The 19145-nt window shown below is 42.0% G+C and overlaps 1 protein-coding gene across 7 annotated transcripts in view; it reads left to right on the forward strand.

Moving 5' to 3' along the window:
• The first annotated feature begins 81 nt into the window (after nucleotides 1-81).
• mgat5 (alpha-1,6-mannosylglycoprotein 6-beta-N-acetylglucosaminyltransferase) overlaps nucleotides 82-19145 on the forward strand; it is a 160072-nt gene continuing 141008 nt past the window's right edge. The window contains exon 1 of one of the 7 annotated variants that reach the window (XM_043694045.2): nucleotides 82-173. The gene's annotated coding sequence lies outside the window, so the exon portion shown is untranslated. Of the gene's footprint in view, nucleotides 174-16781; nucleotides 17043-17195; nucleotides 17416-19145 lie in introns of those variants that run through there. The other 6 variants (XM_043694044.2, XM_043694048.2, XM_043694047.2 and 3 more) reach the window with 6 other exon arrangements.

Raw genomic sequence — 19145 nt, forward strand, 5'->3', positions numbered from 1 at the left:
ACTCAGCTCAAGTAAACTGGATAAACCTCCTAGACGGTAAATCAGTTTTAAAGGAATCGGAGACATTCAAAGGGGAAATTCACAGGGTTCAGAGAAAACATGTTCCCACGATGAAAACTGAGTGATAAGGTCAAATGTAGAGCCCCCGGTTGTCAAGGATCATATTAAGCAAGGTAAGTGAGAAAAGAAAAACTTATATCAAACACGAAGAACTCGATACTACTGAAAATCAAGGGGAAAACAGAAAGTGCAGGGGTGAATTCAAAAAGGAAACTAGGAAAGGAAAGAGAGAGCATGAAATACTATGGCAAATAAAATCAAGGAGAACCTTAGTGTTTTATATCCATACGTCCGGAGTTGGAGGATGATGAAGGAAACAGTATGACCCATTGTAATGTGAGTAGTGTACAGACCGCTCATTCCACTCGCATCAGGTCTTTACAGTCATGAATGAAAAATAATGTGAAATGAAGATACTAGTATTTACATAGAATTAAATCTGCAATTCACATTTGGCTGAGGAAATTCTTTGTCAATGTCCTTCCATTCTCATGAGGCCTCCCTCTAACCAAGACACATTTTCCTCCAGAGGTCTGCTTTGGATCTCTAGTCAGTATACTCCCTCACCATCTCCATCTGCTTTTAGAGGCCCCATTACAACATAAAAGACCAAAAGTAACCCATCTGTACAGATAGAAGATTTAGGTATGGTTCTTCATGAATACTTCATATTTGCCTTCATAAAAGTGGGTGATATTGTAGGCATTGTGGTACGGAGAAGTGTGAAGCATTGAATGTGATAAATATCTGGAGTTTGGAAGCATTAAGGGGATTCACATCCTTGAAAGGTAATAACTTGCCAGGGCCAGAAGAAATAGATGCTAGGTTATTAAAAGAAGCCAGGGAGGAATTAGAGATACTCTGACCATCATTTCCCAATCCTCACTGGATACAGGTGTAGTGTCAAAGGATGGAAGGACTACTAACATTATGTCCATCTTTCAAAATGGAGCAAGGATAGATCAAATAATTACGGGCCAGTCAGTCAATTTTGGTAGTAGGCAAATTACTATAAATAATTCTGAATTGCAGGACAATCTCAAGTAGTCAAGGATAGGCAGCATGGATTAGGATTACACAATATGTGCGAGGATCTGGAGAGGTTTAGAGGAATGTTTAAAGGACCTTGGGATGCATGTCCACGGATCTCTAAAGGGAATAAACAGGATGCAATTGCATTTGAAAATGTAGAGAGGATACATTTGAGGATGATGCTAGGACTTGAAAATTACAGATATGAGGAAAGATTGAATAGGATGGGATCGTTTCCCTTCCAATTGAGGAAGCTGAAGGAACATTTGATTAGGATGAACAAAGCTGTGAGGAGACTGACTAGAGTGGCTGGAAAGATATTATTTCCCTTAGAAAAGATATTGGTGACCAGGAAGTACAGAGTAAAAGTGTTTCATAGAAGGATAACTGGGGAAAGGAGGAAAAATCTATTCGGCAGAAGGTAGGAGGAATCTGGACCTCACTGCCCAAAAGGGTAATAAGGACAGAAACCTTCATTCTATTTAAAAGGTGTTTACATATGTGCCTTAAGGCATTTAACTTTGATAAATGCAGACCAAGTGCTTGAAAATAGGATTGGACTGATGTCTCATTTTCCAGAAAGTGCAGTCACAGTGGACATAGTGCCTCGTTTTGTGATATAAATGTTTCCACATTTTCTAAATACTCTAAATATCTGAAGAGGAGGAATTTTCAGGAACGTGGGGAGATGATGGAGGAGTGGCTGTACTTGATGCAAATAGTTGCCCTGTGTTGTAACAATTCTATAACCCTTAAACATGTTACAAATATTCCTCAACTTGAAAATATGTTAAATTACTTTGAATTTATTTGCTAAAACTCAATCTACTTTCCACTTAACCAAATTTAACTTAAAACATTACGTATTTAAATTGTCAGTCACTGCCGTACATTACTTGGAGGTGCCAGTGTGGACTGGGGTGTACAAAGTTAAAAATCACACCACACTAGGTTATAGTCCAACAGGTTTAATTTGAAGCACTAGCTTTAGGAGCATTGCTCCTTCATCAGGTGGTTGTGTCCACATGTGTCCATATGGTTGTGTCCACCATATTAATGAACTAAGGAACAAAGAAGGACTGCCACATTATTGCAAGTGTACGAAAGAGCCCAAAACAGTCAGGTCAGGCAGCATCCAAGGAGCAGGAGAATCGACGTTTCGGGCATGCCCGAAACGTCAATTCTCCTGTTCCCTGGATGCTGCCTAACCTGCTGCGCTTTTCCAGCAACACATTTTCAGCTCTGATCTCCAGCATCTGCAGTCCTCACTTTCTCCCAAAACAGTCAGAACAAGATGGCACAGCAAATATATGAGCATATCTGTGAAAAGTGCAAGAATAGCTAGGCAGTAATCGGATGGGATTTTAATTTCTTTTCATTCTCTTGTGTGATATTAGTGTCATTGGCTTCTTGCTCATTCTTAATTGCCCTTGAGGTGGTGGTGATGAGCTGTCTTGTTGAATCACGATAGTCTATGTGGTGTACGTTGGCCCACATGCCATTAGGCAGGAAATTCCAGGGTTTTGAGCCAGAGACAGTGAAGGAATGATGATCTATTTCTAAGTCAGGATGGTGGGTGTTTGGAAGGGAACATGCATGTGGTGATTTACCATGATCTGCTGCCCTTGTCTTTCTAGATGGGAATGGGGTCATGGATTTAGAAGGTGCTGTCTGAGCATCTTGGGCAAATTTCTGCTGTGCATCTTGTAGATTGTACACATTGCTGCATTGGTAGTGGAGGAACTGAATATTTGTGGATGTGGTGCCATTCAAGTGCTGCTTTGTTCCAAATAGTGTTAAGATTCGTGAGTGTTTTTGGAGCTGCACCAATTGAGGCAAGTTGCAAGTATCGCATCACACTATGCTTTATAGATGATGGAAAGGTTTGGGGAGTCAGGAGCTGAGTTACTTGCTGCAGCTTTCCCATCCTGTGACTTGCTTTTGAGCCACTGTATTTATATGGTGAGTCTACTTGAGCTTCTGATCAATGGAACACCCTGGGATGTTGTTGGTAGGTAATTCAGTGATGGCAATGCCATTGAATACCAAAGGATAAGATTGTCTTACATTGGAGATGTTCATAGCTTGGCATTTTTGTACAGCAAATGTTATTTTCCATATGTCAGCTCAAACCTGCATATTGTCCAGGTCTTGTTACATATTATAATGGATTGCTTCAGTATCTGAGGAGCTGAAAAGGTGTTGCTGGAAAAACGCAGCAGGTCAGGCAGCATCCAGGGAACAGGAGAATCGACGTTTCGGGCATAAGCCCTTCTTCAGGAATCATTCCTGAAGAAGGGCTTATGCCCGAAACGTCGATTCTCCTGTTCCCTGGATGCTGCCTGACCTGCTGCGCTTTTCCAGCAACACATTTTCAGCTCTGATCTCCAGCATCTGCAGACCTCACTTTCTCCTCAGTATCTGAGGAGTCATGAATGGTGTTCAACATCATCAACAATCATCCCCACTTCTGACCTTAGGATGTGGGGGTGGGGGTTGGTCATTGATGAAGCAACGGATAATAGTTGGGACTGTGACACTATCTTCAGGAACTCTGGCGGAGATGACTTGGACCCAAGATGATTGACTACAACAACCACAAGCATTTTCCTATGTGCCAGATAAGACTCCAACCAGCAAAGAGTTTGCCCCTGATTTCCATTCACTCCAGTTTGTTCGTACTCCTTGATGTCACACTCAGTCAAATGCAGCCTCGATGACAAGGGCTGTCACTCTTACTTGTCTCCACTTGCAGCCTGCTGTCCCCACTCCAGATACCATCCTTCTCTTTACCCAGACCCACCAGAAGCTGACCCTCTCCCAGACTCAGAAAAAGGCAGCCCTTTCTCCGCTTTGTTCTTGGCAATAGGATGGCCAAAGCACCCGGGTGACTCCCTCACTGCTGATTCTGCCTTTACTAACTACACACTTGCAAGCAGAGGTTGCTTTTTCTCCCAAAGTCACTATTCCCAGTGCATCCACTACATCTGCAACTACTTCTTTGAATGTCAACTTTAACTGCTCCTGTTTAACCATGGTTAGCTTATTCCCATCCCAGAATCCTTCCTTCCTCCGGGGATATGTCTTTGCTGTGAGCCATCAACTATAATCTTAAATGACTATGATTTTTCCTCAACTGTCTTTGTTGCTAAACTCCCTTCCCAAACCAATCGAGCTGGCTCTGCCGCATTCTTTTGGAATTATCTTTATTTAAGTTTAACACAATTGTTTCTCTGATGTAGGTTCCACCCTTTCAAACTTAATGTTAAATTCTACCATGTTGTGTTCACTGTTTCCGAAGGGGACTTTTTACTCTGACATCTTTATTAAACCTGCAGCAGTACACATCACGAGATCAAAAACAGCCTGATCCCTGGTTGGATCCATGATACACAGTTCCAGGAAATTTTCCTTAACACATTCTATGAATTATATATTATGGCCAACAAAGTTGAATTAATGAACTAAGGAACAAAAGAGGGATTGTCATAATACTGCAAGAGTACTATAGAGTCCAAAACAGTCAGAACAAGATGACAAATTAATCTCATAAATTTGTTTAAATTAATTAAATTAGTAGAGATGGTTGGACAGGTGATGTGCTGTGGCTGTATGATGTGGGAGCTGGCTGATCCCATTGTGAACGGCGGTGACCACATCTGCAGCAAGTGATGTTTGCTGGAAGAACTCCGGATCAGAATTGATGATCTGGAATCTGAGCTTCAAACACTGTGGCATATCTGGGAGGGGGAGAGTTACCTGGACACTTTGTTTCAGGAGGCAGTCACACCCAGTAAATTAAGTAATTCAAATTCAGTTAGTCGTCAGAAACAACAGGGTGTGACTGTAATTGAGGCAGGCAGCAGGATTCTGAGTTCAGGAGTGGAGGAGCCTCAGCTCTTGGCCTTGTCCAATAGGTACGTGATGTTTGCACCCTGTATGGGTGAGGAAAGGGCTGTGGATAGGATGAGCCAGCTGACCACGACACTTTTGTGCAGAAGGCCACTCAAGATGGGGAGCAAAAAGACAAGTAGTTGTTATAAGAGATTCTATAATTTGGGAAACAGATTGTATCCTTTGCGAGCCGGATTGCGAGTCCTTCATGGTGTGTTGCCCACCCGGTGCCAGGGTGTAGGACATCTCCGACCGGTTTATAAGGATATTGGAGTGGGAGGGAGAAGATCCAGTTGTTGTGGTCCGCGCTGGCACTAATAACATAGGCAAGGCTATGAAGGAGGACCTGTTTGGGGAGTATCGAGCACTATGAAGGAATTTGAAAAACAGATTTTCAAGGGTCATAATCTCTGGATTACTGCCTGAGCCAAGTGCTAATTGGCATAGGGATAAGAACATTAGGGAAGTAAACACGTGGCTAAGGGATTGGTGTGGGAAAGAGGGATTCCATTTCATGGGACATTGGCATCAGTTTTGGAACGGGGTTGGGGGGGATGGGAATCTGTACCGATAGGATGGCCTCCACCTGAACCAATCTGGAACCAGTGTTCTGGTGAGAAGAATAAATAGGGTGGTCACTAGGACTTTAAACTTGTGAGCCAGGGGGAAGGGAAACGGAAAGTAACAGGGAGTGTGGAGTCAAGTAGAAAGATAAGCAGCAGGTTAGCATGTGTGCAGGGTTTAGGGTGCAGGGTGCAGATGAGGAATGAAGCAAAAAGGAAGAATAACTTAGGATATATTACTAGAGATGTTGGAAATCATGAGGTTAAGAAAATTAGCATTAAGGGCTTTACTTGAATGCTTGTAGCAATCATAACAAAGTAGATAAGTTAACAGCACAAATCAATGTGAATGATTATGGTAGGCATCACAGAGATGTGGTTGCAGAGGGTTCTGGACTGGCAGTTAAACATCCAAAGATTTACAACTTATCAAAAAGGCAGGGAGGTTGGCAGAGGGGACGGGGTTGCCTTGTTAGTTAAGAATGAAATTAAATCCATGGCACTGAGTAACATAGGATCAGATGATGTGGCGTCTGTGTGGGCGGAGTTGAGAAACCCACAATAGAAGTTATGTACAGACCTCCCAGCAGTGGTCAGGACCAGAGGCGCAAGATGTACCAGGAAATAGATAGGGCATTTCAGAAAGGCAAGGTCACAGTGATCATGGAGGGGCTTCAATATACTAATAGTTTGGGTGAATAATGTTGCCGGTGGACCCAAAGAATGGAAGTTCATAGAATGCTTACATGATTGCTTTTTGGAACAGCTTGTGATGGAGCCCACAAGGGAGCAGGCTATTCTGGACTTAGTGCTATGTAATGAGCCAGACTTTATAAAAGATCTTAATGTAAAGGAACATTTAGGAGGCAACGATCATAATATGGCTGAGTTCAGTCTGCAGTTTGAAAGAGAGAAGGCAAAATGGTGTTACAGTTAACTAAAGGTAATTACAGAGGCATGAGAGAGGAACTGACAAAAATCAACTGGAAGCAGAGCCTAGTTGGTAAGACAGTAGAGCAACAATGGTAAGAGTTTCTGGGTGTAGTTGAGGACACAGTACAGAGGTTCATCCCATGGAAAAGAAAGATTATCTGGGGGCGGGGGTGGGGGGGAATTAGACAGCCATGGCTGACAAAGGAAGTCAGGAAATGTATCAAAGAAAAAGAGAGAGCCTATAAAGGGCCAAGAGCACTGGGAAATCAGAAGATTGGGAAAGTTACAACAACAAACAAAGGATAACAAAGAGAGAAATAAGGAAGAAGAGGATCAAATATAAAGTTAAATAGCCAGTAATATTAGAAATGATATGAAAAGTTTCTTTCAATACGTCAGAAACAAATGAAAGGCAAAAGTAGAAATTGGGCTGCTCCAAATTGATGCTGGAAGGCTAGTGATGGGAGATAAGGAAATAGTGGAAGAACTTCATAATTACTTTGTGTCAGTCTTCACAGTGGAAGACATGAGTAAGATCCCAACAATTAAAGAGAGTCAGGGGGCAGAATTGAGTATGGTAGCCATTACAAAAGAGAAAGTGCTAGAAAAGTTAAAAGGTCTAAAAATTGATAAATCTCCTGGCCCCCATAGGCTCCATCCTCAAGTCCTAGAGGGAGGTGGATAGGAAATAGCGGAGGCGTTGGTTGTGATCTTTCAAAAGTCACTGGAGTCAGGGAAAGTCCCAGATAATTGTAAAATCGCTGTTGTAACCCTCTTGTTCAAGAAAGGATCAAGACAAAAGATGGAAAATTATAGGCTGATTAGCCTAACCTCGGTTGTTGATAAAATTCTAGAATCCATCATTAAGGATGAGATCTCTGAATTCTTGGAAGTGCCGGATCGGATTAGAACGAGTCAGAATGGATTTAGTAAGGGGAGGTCGTGTCTGACAAACCTGTTTGAATTCTTTGATGAGGTAACAATTGGTTAGACCAGGGAAACCCAATGGATGTTATTTATCTAGACTTCCAAAAGACATTTGATAAGGTGCCTCATGGGAGGCTGCAGAGTAAGTTGAGGGCCCATGGTGTTCGAGGTGAGCTACTGGCATGGATTGAGGATTGGCTGTCTGACAGAAGGCAGAGAGTTGGGAAAACAGGTTCTTTTTCAAAATGACAGCTGGTGACAAGTGGTGTACAGCAGGGTTCAGTGTTGGGGCCTCAGCTGTTCACTATATATATTAATGATCTGGATGAAGGGATTGGGGGCATTATGGTGAAGTTCGCCAATGATACAAACTTAGGTGGACAGGCAGGAAGTTCTGAGGAGGTGAGGAGGCTGCAGAAAGACTTAGACAGGTCAGGAGAATGGTCCAGGAAATGGCTGATGAAATTCAACATGAGCAAATGTGAGGCCTTGCACTTTGGAAAAAAGAATACAGGCATGGACTATTTTCTAAATGGTGAGAAAATTCATAAACCCAAAATACAAAGGGATCTGGGAGTGGTTGTCCAGGATTCTCTGAAGGTTGACTTGACAGTCTGTGGTTAAGAAAGCAAATGTAATGTTGTAATTTATCTCAAGAGGGTTGGAATTTAAAAGCGGCAATGTGATTATGAGACTTTATAAGCTCTGGTTATGCCCCATTTAGAATACTGTGTCCAATTCTAGGCCCCACACCTCAGAAAGGACATACTGGCACTGGAGCATGTCCAGCAGAGATTCACACAGATGATCCCCGAAATGGTAGGCCTAACATACGATGAACGGCTAAGGATCCTGCGATTGTATTCATTAGAGTTTAGAAGGTTGAGTGGAGATCGAATAGAAACTTACAAGATAATGCATGGCTTAGAAAGGGTGGATGCTGGGAAATTGTTTCTGTTTAGTAGGGAGACTAGGACCTGTGGGCACAGCCTTAGAATTAAAGGGGGTCAATTAGAACGGAAATGAGGAGACATTTCTGAGGAGACAGAGAGTGGTGGACCTGTGGAATTAATTGCCACAGAGCACAGTGGAGGCCAGGAGGTTAAATGTCTTCAAGGCAGAGATTGATAAATTCTTGAAGGAATTAAGGGCTATGGGGTTAGTGCAGGTAAGTGGAATTGAAATGATTAAATTGATGGGCCGAGTGGCCTTACTTCCACGCTTATGTCTTATGGCCTTATGGTCTTATGGCACAACAAATATATGAGCATATCTGTGAAAAGTGCAAAAACAGCTAGGCAGTAATCGGATGGGATTTTAACTTATTTTTATCCTCTTGTGTGATATTAGTGACACTGGCTTCTTGCTCATCCCTAATTGTCCTTGAGGTGATGGTGATGAGCTGTCTTGTTGAATCACTATAGTCTATATAGTGTACGTTGGCCCACATGCCATTAGGCAGGAAATTCCAGGATTTTGAGCCAGAGACAGTGAAGGAATGATGATCTATTTCTAAGTCAGGATGGTGGGTGTTTGGAGGGGAACGTGCATGTGGTGATTTACCATGTATCTGCTGCCCTTGTCTTTGTAGATGGGAATGGGGTCATGGGTTTAGAAGGTGCTGTCTGAGCATCTTGGGCAAATTTCTGCTGTGCATCTTGTAGATTGTACACATTGCTGCATTGGTAGTGGAGGAACTGAATATTTGTGGATGCGGTGCCATTCAAGTGCTGCTTTGTTCCAAATAGTGTTAAGATTCGTGAGTGTTTTTGGAGCTGCACCAATTGAGGCAAGTTGCAAGTATTGCATCACACTATGCTTTATAGATGATGGAAAGGTTTGGGGAGTCAGGAGCTGAGTTACTTGCTGCAGCTTTCCCATCCTGTGACCTGCTTTTGAGCCACTGTATTTATATGGTGAGTCTACTTGAGCTTCTGGTCAATGGAACACCCTGGGATGTTATTGGTAGGTAATTCAGTGATGGCAATGCCATTGAATACCAAGGGATAAGATTGTCTTACATTGGAGATGTTCATAGCTTGGCATTTGTGTACAACAAATTATATTTTCCATATGTCAGCTCAAACCTGCATATTGTCCAGGTCTTGTTACATTTTATAATGGATTGCCTCAGTATCTGAGGAGTCATGAATGGTGTTCAACATCATCAACAATCATCCCCACTTCTGACCTTAGGATGTGGGGGTGGGGGTTGGTCATTGATGAAGCAACGGATAATAGTTGGGACTGTGACACTATCTTCAGGAACTCTGGCGGAGATGACTTGGACCCAAGATGATTGACCTACAACAACCACAAGCATTTTCCTATGTGCCAGATAAGACTCCAACCAGCAAAGAGTTTGCCCCTGATTTCCATTCACTCCAGTTTGTTCGTACTCCTTGATGTCACACTCAGTCAAATGCAGCCTCGATGACAAGGGCTGTCACTCTTACTTGTCTCCACTTGCAGCCTGCTGTCCCCACTCCAGATACCATCCTTCTCTTTACCCAGACCCACCAGAAGCTGACCCTCTCCCAGACTCAGAAAAAGGCAGCCCTCTCTCCGCTTTGTTCTTGGCAATAGGATGGCCAAAGCACCCGGCTGACTCCCTCACTGCTGATTCTGCCTTTACTAACTACACACTTGCAAGCAGAGGTTGCTTTTTCTCCCAAAGTCACTATTCCAAGTGCATCCACTACATCTGCAACTACTTCTTTGAATGTCAACTTTAACTGCCCTGTTTAACCATGGTTAGCTTATCCCCATCCCAGAATCCTTCCTTCCTCCTGGGATATGTCTTTGCTGTGTGCCATCAACTGTAATCTTAAATGACTACGATTTTTCCTCAACTGTCTTTGTTCCTAAACTCCTTTCCCAAACCACTCCAGCTAGCTCTGCCTCATTCCTTTGCAATTATCATTATTTAAATTTAACGCAATTATTTTTCTGATGTAGGTTCCGCCCTTTCAAACTTAATGTTAAATTCTACCATGTTGTGTTCACTGTTTCTGGGGGAACCTCTTACTCTGACATCTTAATTAAACCTGCAGCTTACACATCACCAGGTCAAAAACAGCCTGATCACTGGTTGGATCCATGATACACAGTTCCAGGAAATTACACTGAACACTTTCTATGAATTATTTCTTACCGCTAACTCTACCAATCTGACAATCCCTTTCTACTTGAAGATTAGTCACCCATGATTAATGTATTGCCTTTTTTTCATACTCTCATTATGTCCTGATCTGTTCTCAATTCTACTGAATAGCTACAATTAGAGGTTTATAGACTATTCCTACCAGTGTTTCATTCCCCTTGTTATTTCTTACCTCCACATATATGTATTCTCCATCCTCTGATCCAAATTTGTTTCTTGCTTTGTACTTCTGAGGCTAAGAGCTCACCCTGACTCTCCTAAGTCTGTCCAGCAATTACAAGGCACAAATCAGGAGTGTCATGGAATAATCAAGACTTGTCCTGGTTGAGCTTATATTCAACAAGTTTCAAGAAGCTAAATACTATATAAACGCAAACAACTGCATCCACCAATACTGGTCTAATGTACCAGCAGTGTGTGCCAGTCATAAGATGCGCTCCTGAAGAAGGGTTTATGCCTGAAATGTCGATTCTCCTGCTCCTCGGATGCTGCCTGGCCTGCTGTGTTTTTCCAGCACCACATTTTTCAAATAAGGTGTGCTTTAAGGATCCTTCAACAATACCTTCAAAATCTGTGACCTCTACCATCTAGACAAACAGATGCATGGAACATCATGTCTGCGAGCTTCTTTCCATGTCACCCAGCATCCTGACTTGGGAATGGTCCTTCATTGTCATTGGGTGACAATTCTTAACAGCATTATTAATGTATCTTTGACCTGCAGATATTTTAAGGCAGTGGCAACGCAAAACATCCTGAAAGGCAATTAGGAATAGCAACAGCAAGTATTCATATAATACATGGTCTGAAGCCATTCACAGGATTGCCACAAAACCAGTTAACACGATCTTCAGGCAGGTCAGCCAAAGTTGTATTAAAGAGAAAAGTTTTAAAATTCTCTTAAACGAGGAAAGAGAGGTAGAGATGAGGAAAGGTTTACAATGGAAATCCCAGAGTCGAGGTTTCGGGCCGATGAAAGTATGGCCAACATGAGTACAGTGATTAATATTGAGGATGCCAAAGATAATAGCTTAGATCATCTGAAACGACTCATTGGGGTAGCATGCTGGAAATCAAGCTCCCACACTATTCTTAGAGTCATCACAACAGTTAAAGACATTAAAATAAGTACACAAAATTACTCAAATTCACTGATTTTTACCCAAGGGTGATAGAAAACCTTGACCAGGATTCCGTACTTAACAAGAATTACTATTTATTTCAAAGTTAAAAAACACACAATGCTAGGTTATTGTCTTCCAAGTTTATTTGCAAGTATAAGCTTTCGGAGTGGCACTCCTTCATCAGGTAACTTGTGGAGCGGGATCATAGGACACAGAATTTGTAGTAAAAGATCATAGTGTCATACAACTGATGTGATATATTGAACAAACTTAGATTGCCACTAAATCTTTAATCTTTTGCAAAGGGTTTCAGGTTTTAATTCATTTATATGTAAACCACAGAACTTCTTTCAAGTCACATTCCCGAGATAAATGAAAGTTTTATAAAAAAAAAGTGACATCTCATGTCAACCAAGGCATTAAAGGTGTGAGGTAGACCCTGTATGCATTTGAATCTTGAGTCAGATTGGTTCTATTTCCAAAGTAGGAATTTATAAAATGTCACATGGATTGACTGATTAGGGATAGTCAGCATGGCTTTGTCTGTAGGAAATCATATCTCATGAACTTGATTTAGTTTTTTTTGAAAAGTAACAAAGAGGACTGATGAGGGCAGAGTGGTGGACGTGATCTATACAGACTTCAGTAAGGCATTTGACAAGGTTCCCCATGGGACAGTGGTTAGCAAGGTTAGATCTCATGGAATACAGGGAGAACTAGCCATTTGGATACAGAACTGGCTCAAAGGTAGAAGACAGAGGGTAGTGGCAGAGGGTTATTTTTCAGAGTGGAGGTGTGTGACCAGTGGAGTGCCACAAGATTGGTACTGGGTCCACTATTTTTCGTTATTTACATAAATGATTTGGATATGAACATAGGAGGCATAAGTTAGAAAGTTTGCAGATGACATCAAAATTGGAGGTATAGTGGACAGCGAAGGTTACCCCAGATTACAATGAGATCTTGATCAGATGGGCCAATGGGCTGAGGAGTGGCAGATGGAGTTTAGTTTAAATGTGAGGTGCTGCATTTTGGGAAAGCAAATCTTAGCATGATTTATACACTCAATGGTAAGGTCCTAGGTAATGTTGCTAAACGAAGAGTGCAGGTTCATAGCTCTGTGAAAGTAGAGTCGCAGGTAAATAGGATAGTGAAGAAGGCGTTTGATATGATTTCTTTTATTGGTCAGAACATTGAGTATCGGAGTTGGGAGGTTGTGTTATGGCTGTACAGGATGCTGGTTAAGCCACTTTTGGAATATTGCATGCAATTCTGGTCTCCTTCCTATCGGAAGGATTTTGTGAAACTTGAAAAGGTTTAGAAAAGATTTACAAGAATGTTGGAATCATTCCTAATCATGGTTGCTGAGATTATCCTTAAGATTCTTATGCTGGTCAGAAGTTTGCTCTTCAGTCACTAATCTCTGGATGCTACCACTGTTTTTAAGAAATACAAGGTATCTTGTTCATTTACAAAAGGTCGCTGACTTATTAGTTAAAAGTCACAGCTTACAACAACTGCTGAACAAAAGATTAACTGGCTTTTCCTCAGGGTTAAAATGGGTTTTGACTGCAGACAACAGAAAGATAGCTCCTGTTGCTGGTGGAAATCAGAACACTTCTCTTCATCTTGCTCCCAGCCCACAGTTTTTACATGGTTGTTTGCAGGTAAAAGGCTTTTGTTATCAAAAACTGCCGACTAGTCCACTAAATAATCACTTTTTTTTTCTTGCCACCCAGCTGCATCTGTACACCCGTTGGCACTAATTCAAATGCAACCCAAACTTGAATTACTGCTTGCTCAACTAACTTGCTTATATAGGTAAAAAAAGAGCTGCAGATGCTGGAAACCAGAGTCCAGACTAGAGTGGTGCTGGAAAAGCACAGCAGGTCAGGCAGCATCCGACGGGCAATAACTAAAAAGCCTTTGTAATGGCACCCACATTCTACGAGGGAAAAGAACAAAATCAGTAATTTTCAGCAACTATACCAGATTTGCATATATGGCATATACATTTGACTTTACTTCATAGAGTCATAGAGATGTACAGCACAGAAACAGACCCTTCGGTCCAACCTGTCTATGCCGACCAGATATCCCAACCCAATCTAGTCCCTGCTGCCAGTACCCGGCCCATATCACTCCAAACCCTTTCTATTCATATACCCATCCAAATGCCTTTTAAATGTTGCAATTGTATCAGTCTCCACCACTTCCTCTGGCAATCCATTCCACACTTGCACCACCCTCTGTGTGAAACTATTGCCCTTTAGGTTTCTTTTATATCTTTCCCCCCTCATCCTAAACTTATGTCCTCTAGTTCTGGACTCCCCCACCCCAGGGAAAAGACCTTGTCTATTTACCCTATCCATGCCCCTCATGATTTTATAAACCTCTATAAGGTCACCCTTCAGCCTCCAATGCTCCAGGGAAAACAGCCCTAGCCTATTCAACCTCTCCCTATAGCTCAAATCCTCCAACCCTGGCAACATCCTTGTAAATCTTTTCTGAACCCTTTCAAATTTCACAACACCCTTCTGATAGGTAGGAGACCAGAATTGCTTGCAATATTCCAAAAGTGGCCTAACCAATGTCCTGACAACTGCAACTCCGTTGGTAGAGCATCAGACTTTTTTTTAAACCTGATTGTGATTACTAACTTGCCAATGAAAATAAGATACCTGCCATTTGTCCACAGTGCTTTCTTGACCTCCTGATGTCAAACCTTAGAGCAAAAGCATATAGTTAACAACTAACTACTCCTTCTCTCTGGTTTTATCTATCAACCCAGAAAAATAATTGTTATCAAGCCCCCACTTTGAAAGCCTAATATGATCCTCTGGTATAAATAAGTTCTGCCATTGGTCCATAACTGGCTCTATCTCTCAGATAAAATGTTTAAGATGACCTATGGGATACTTGTCTTTATTAGCTGAGGCATTAGGTTTAAGAGCATGTAAGTTCTGTCCGAAGCATGTAAAAATGTTGGTTCAGCCAGAGCTAGAGTATTGTGTGCATTTCTGGAATCCAATTACAGGAGGGATGTCATTGCACTGCAGAGGGTGCAGTGGAGGTTTACCAGAATGTTGCATAGGTTGGAGATTTTTAGTTATAAAGAGAGAGTGATTAGACTGGGGTTGTTTTCTTTGGAGCAGAGGAGACTGAGGGGGGAAATGATCGAGATGTATAAAATTATAAGGGACATAAACAGGGTGAACCCGAAAGAATGTATCCCCTTGTTGAAGAGATAAATGACCAGGTGGCATAGATTTAAGATAAGAGACAGGAGGTTTAGAGGAAACATTTCTTCATTTCGAGGATGGTGAGAATCTGGAACCCGTCACCTAGAGGCAGAAACCTTAAACTATTTCTGAAGTATTTAAACGTGTACTCGGGCACATACAAGACGATGGGCCAAGTGCTGGAAAATGGGATTAGAATAGCCAGCCTGTGATTGTTTGACTGGTGCAGACTCGAACTGGCCAAAAGGCCTCTTTCTGTACTTTATGACTTTTCCAATATTCTTAATTTGATTAATTGAAATAATTTCCCTGCTAACAACGATTTCCTTTTCTGGATATTTTGCTTTTTAACTTTTATATCTGCAAGTTAATTTTTCATGGAAACGCTGTCACCTCCCCCATCCAATACCCCACTCCCAACCACCACCACCAGCAACGTTGATCTCTTGATCCTATTCCCACTAAACTGTTGAGCACACAGCTTCCCTTCCCAGTTTCTGTGTTAGCTGACATTGTTAACAGTTTTCTGTTGTTAAATTTTCTCCCTCTTGCCTTCAAAACTACTAGCATCACACCTCTCCTCAAAAAAAAACTAACACTACCACTCCTTCCACTGCAATTTCACCCTATGCTCTCCAAAGTCCTTTAACATTCCAACTTATGCCTACCTTTTGTGCAACTCCATGTCTGAATGCCCCCAATTAGGTTTCAGCCTCCACCATAGTACTAAAGGTCTTATCAAAGCCATAAATTATAGCCTATGCCACTTGACACTGGGTGAGCTGCACTCATTAACCCGAAAATTGGCATCAAAGTTTCTCTTCCCATTCTATAGTTTTTAGATTCTGCAGTCACCTACGGTATCCTCAAGGATCTATTTTTCAGCCCCTTTTGTTTCCTCATCCACACATTTCTTACAAAAGCATTAGTTACACATATGCTGTCCACACCTAGATTTATCTCAATAACTACCTGTACCATTGACCTGGATTACTTCCATTAAGCTGAAAATGTGTTGCTGGAAAAGCACAGCAGGTCAGGCAGCATCCAAAGAGCAGGAGAATCGATGTTTCGGGCATGAGCCCTTCTTCAGGAATACTTCAATTCAGGCAATTCTAAAACCGAGCTTTTTGGCCAAATGTTTGAATATGTGTCCTAACGTTTCCAATGCAAATTGACGTCATTTTATTCCACAACAACTGTGCAGTGCCTGGGGATGTTTTTATTATGGGAAAGCTGCTATATAAATACATAAAGTGTTCACAAAATTTATCACTTTTATAAAATTCTAATGAGTTAAAATATGCACCCGTTCGAAAAGTTGTATTAACAGTGGAAAGCTTTGAAATTTTTATTTGCCTGAAATCTTTAACATATGCAGAAACGGTAGATTTTTGTGGGGGAAGGGGAGAAATCCATTGGGAAACATCATGTCTCTTATTTTGGAAGCGTGCTCAATGACCTTCTTGTTCTAGACTACTTTACGAAAGTGAGTCACACCGCCCAGCGAAAAGGTGAACGTTTTGCTGGGAAGGGAGAGAATAACGAACCAAATGGTTTCATTAAACAAAAACTAGCAAAATAAAGACAAATTTAAAACAACGGTTCAATTGGATATCTTAAAATAAAGCTCCTGAAAGCGCGTTTATTTGTTTTGTGTATGTGCAGTTGTTCTAACGACAAGAAGCTGACCCTTTCACAGCACAATCCATCCTACTCTATTCAGTGCTGGCGCCGGCCGCGGGGAGTGGGAAGGGAGGAGTGACACCCTGTAGGAGCTCGACCGTACCAGCGGATGGCAGTGTTTCAGCAGGCGCGTGCGTGACCAGCTCAAGCGCCCTTCCCTGTCGTATTGTTGTTGTTCAGCTCAAATCGATGCAGGCAGATAGCGAGAGAGCTAAGGGAGCACGGACAGTTAGGACCCCCGAGCAAGTCCGAGCTTTGATGCTTGAGCTGTAAAACTGACACTCGGCCGTGCACCTTCTGGAATTTTCCACCATAGCCCGTGGGGTTACGAGGAAGCGTGATGGTGATATGACCAATGCCCTGAAATGGTGGGGAGGTGGAAGATGCCGGGAGAGTTGGTGGAAGCAGCGGGATGCAAGTGAGAGATGACATTGATCGAGCAGGAGGGAGGGAAGCACCGCCGCCATCCGCCCGCCCGTGGAGTGCGGTGTTGGGAGGTGGGGTGGGGGTGGGGGTGGGGGAGTGTTGGCGCATGCTCGGCGGCGCCGGCGCCGCTCCTTGGCCGATTGTGTCCGAGCGATTTAAAAAGGAGCTCGAGCGAGGCTGCGTTTTGGGGCTGCGCGCTGTAGTGAGAGATCAGTTAAAACCTGAATTTAACAAAAAAAAAGTGCTGCGGTACCCTCAGAAAAGAAGGCAGCGAGTGAGCGTTAAACTCCAGTTATCTGTGGGTCTGTATAAAATAAGAGACTTTGGGTGTTGGTGCATGGATGATATTAGAGATCGCCTTCCAGGTGAGGGTGGTAAACCATGGCTGCACACCCTCCCACCGCTGTTCCTTTGCGGGCTCTTTTTGTTTAAATTGTGAATTGCTGTGTTTTATTTCATTGCTCCGTGGTATGTCTTCCCCAGTCTGTATTGCTAGTCGAATTGTGAACAATTAGTGTCTGTCAGGGTGGGTGAGGCAGCCTTCCTGCGATGCGGGGAGGTATGGGGTTTGTTCAAAGCTGCTGGCCATCTCTCTTAGCAACATTGAACCCAGTGACCTCTTACTCATTGATTTTTAACAATAACAAAAGGAGCCCTCACTGCTCAAGCATTGAATTACCGTGAGTATTTGCCCTGTAGCTGGATCATGAAGGGAAAAAAGAGCTCTCCAAGGTTACTCGGTCCAAAGAAGTGTTCGTTTTTTTTGTGTTAAGCGAAATACCCTTTCCCTTAAGTATTAGGTATCTGCAGCACAATAGTTGGAGGCATGCAAGATAGCTTGATTAAAGGGGAAGAATATTTGGTTTGAATTTTGTGATAAGCCTGGAATCGGATTTAAATGGTTATCTGAATCCCATGATTTCTATGTTTGTTTGTGTCTTTGAATATAATTAATTTGTGAAATGTTTATGTGCAAAATTCGAATATGGCTCAGGTTGAAGGAACAAAAGCATGCTGCCTGCCAACTGTATGGACCAAATGTGAAATATTTTTCCTGCCTCAACCAGTTAATAAACCATTTGCTGAAGCTGGCTGAGTTGATTGTCTTGCTCAGAGGTCATTACTGTAGCTGGTGTGAAAAATACAAATGTCAATGTTACAACAGTGTAAAGATTCTTTTGAGTTCTATCTCGGCTCATCTTTCACCTGACATAGACCTGAACTTGTACAAGTTTTGCTGGTGAGCTAGTTTACACCAAGCTTTATTTATCTATCATTACCATGCTGGCTGATCTGTGTTTGCTCTCTGGTCCACCAGTGCAGCAAATTACAATATTCTTTCTGTTCTGTGGTCAATTCTCTATCTCTAACATCTTGCATGGCTGAAAGAACTTTCCCTCTGTATAATACACTTCACTGATGTACCATGTGACATTTAGTACATTAAACAACTTCATAAATGCAAACAAAAGATGATGAAACTGGCAGCATCTGTGGAAAGAGAAACTGAGTGAAAGTTTTGAGCCTAGTATGATTCTTTTTTGGAAGAGAGCTGAAGACTTGCTAGGTTTCACCAGCACTTTCAGTTTTTATTTTCAGAATTCTGGTATATACAGTTGTTTGCTCTACCTTTATAAGTTCATGCTGTTGATAAACTACATTGGCAGAGAAAGGGTGGGGAACTTTGGGGAAATATTTGCCATAACATGACAGAATTCTATGTTAAGTTTTGAATATGATATAGTTTCTTTGGAAACTAGGGTCTTAAATTTGAGCAAAGGAAACTGCAGATAAAGTGGCTCTAGCGGATTGGAAAAGTGCACAAAACTATTTGGCAGTGGCCAGTATTTTAAAGAAATAGTGATTTGGTCAAGCAGATAAGTGAACCAATCATGTATATTGAAAGAAGTTTAAAGATTGCATTCGATCAAAGGAAGTAATTCGTAAGGGCATCAGGAACAGTGGTAAACCTGATTTTTGGGAGCAATTTACGACCTAGCAAAGAACCACCAAAAAAACCAATGAAGAAAGGGAAAACAGTGTATGAGGGCAAGCTAATGGGGAAGCATAAAGGCAGACAAAAGCTTCTCAAATT

The sequence above is a fragment of the Chiloscyllium plagiosum genome, unplaced genomic scaffold, assembly GCF_037043375.1.
Source record: "Chiloscyllium plagiosum isolate Xiang-an unplaced genomic scaffold, Cpla_swu_hap1 HiC_scaffold_7, whole genome shotgun sequence".
NCBI lineage: Eukaryota > Metazoa > Chordata > Chondrichthyes > Orectolobiformes > Hemiscylliidae > Chiloscyllium > Chiloscyllium plagiosum.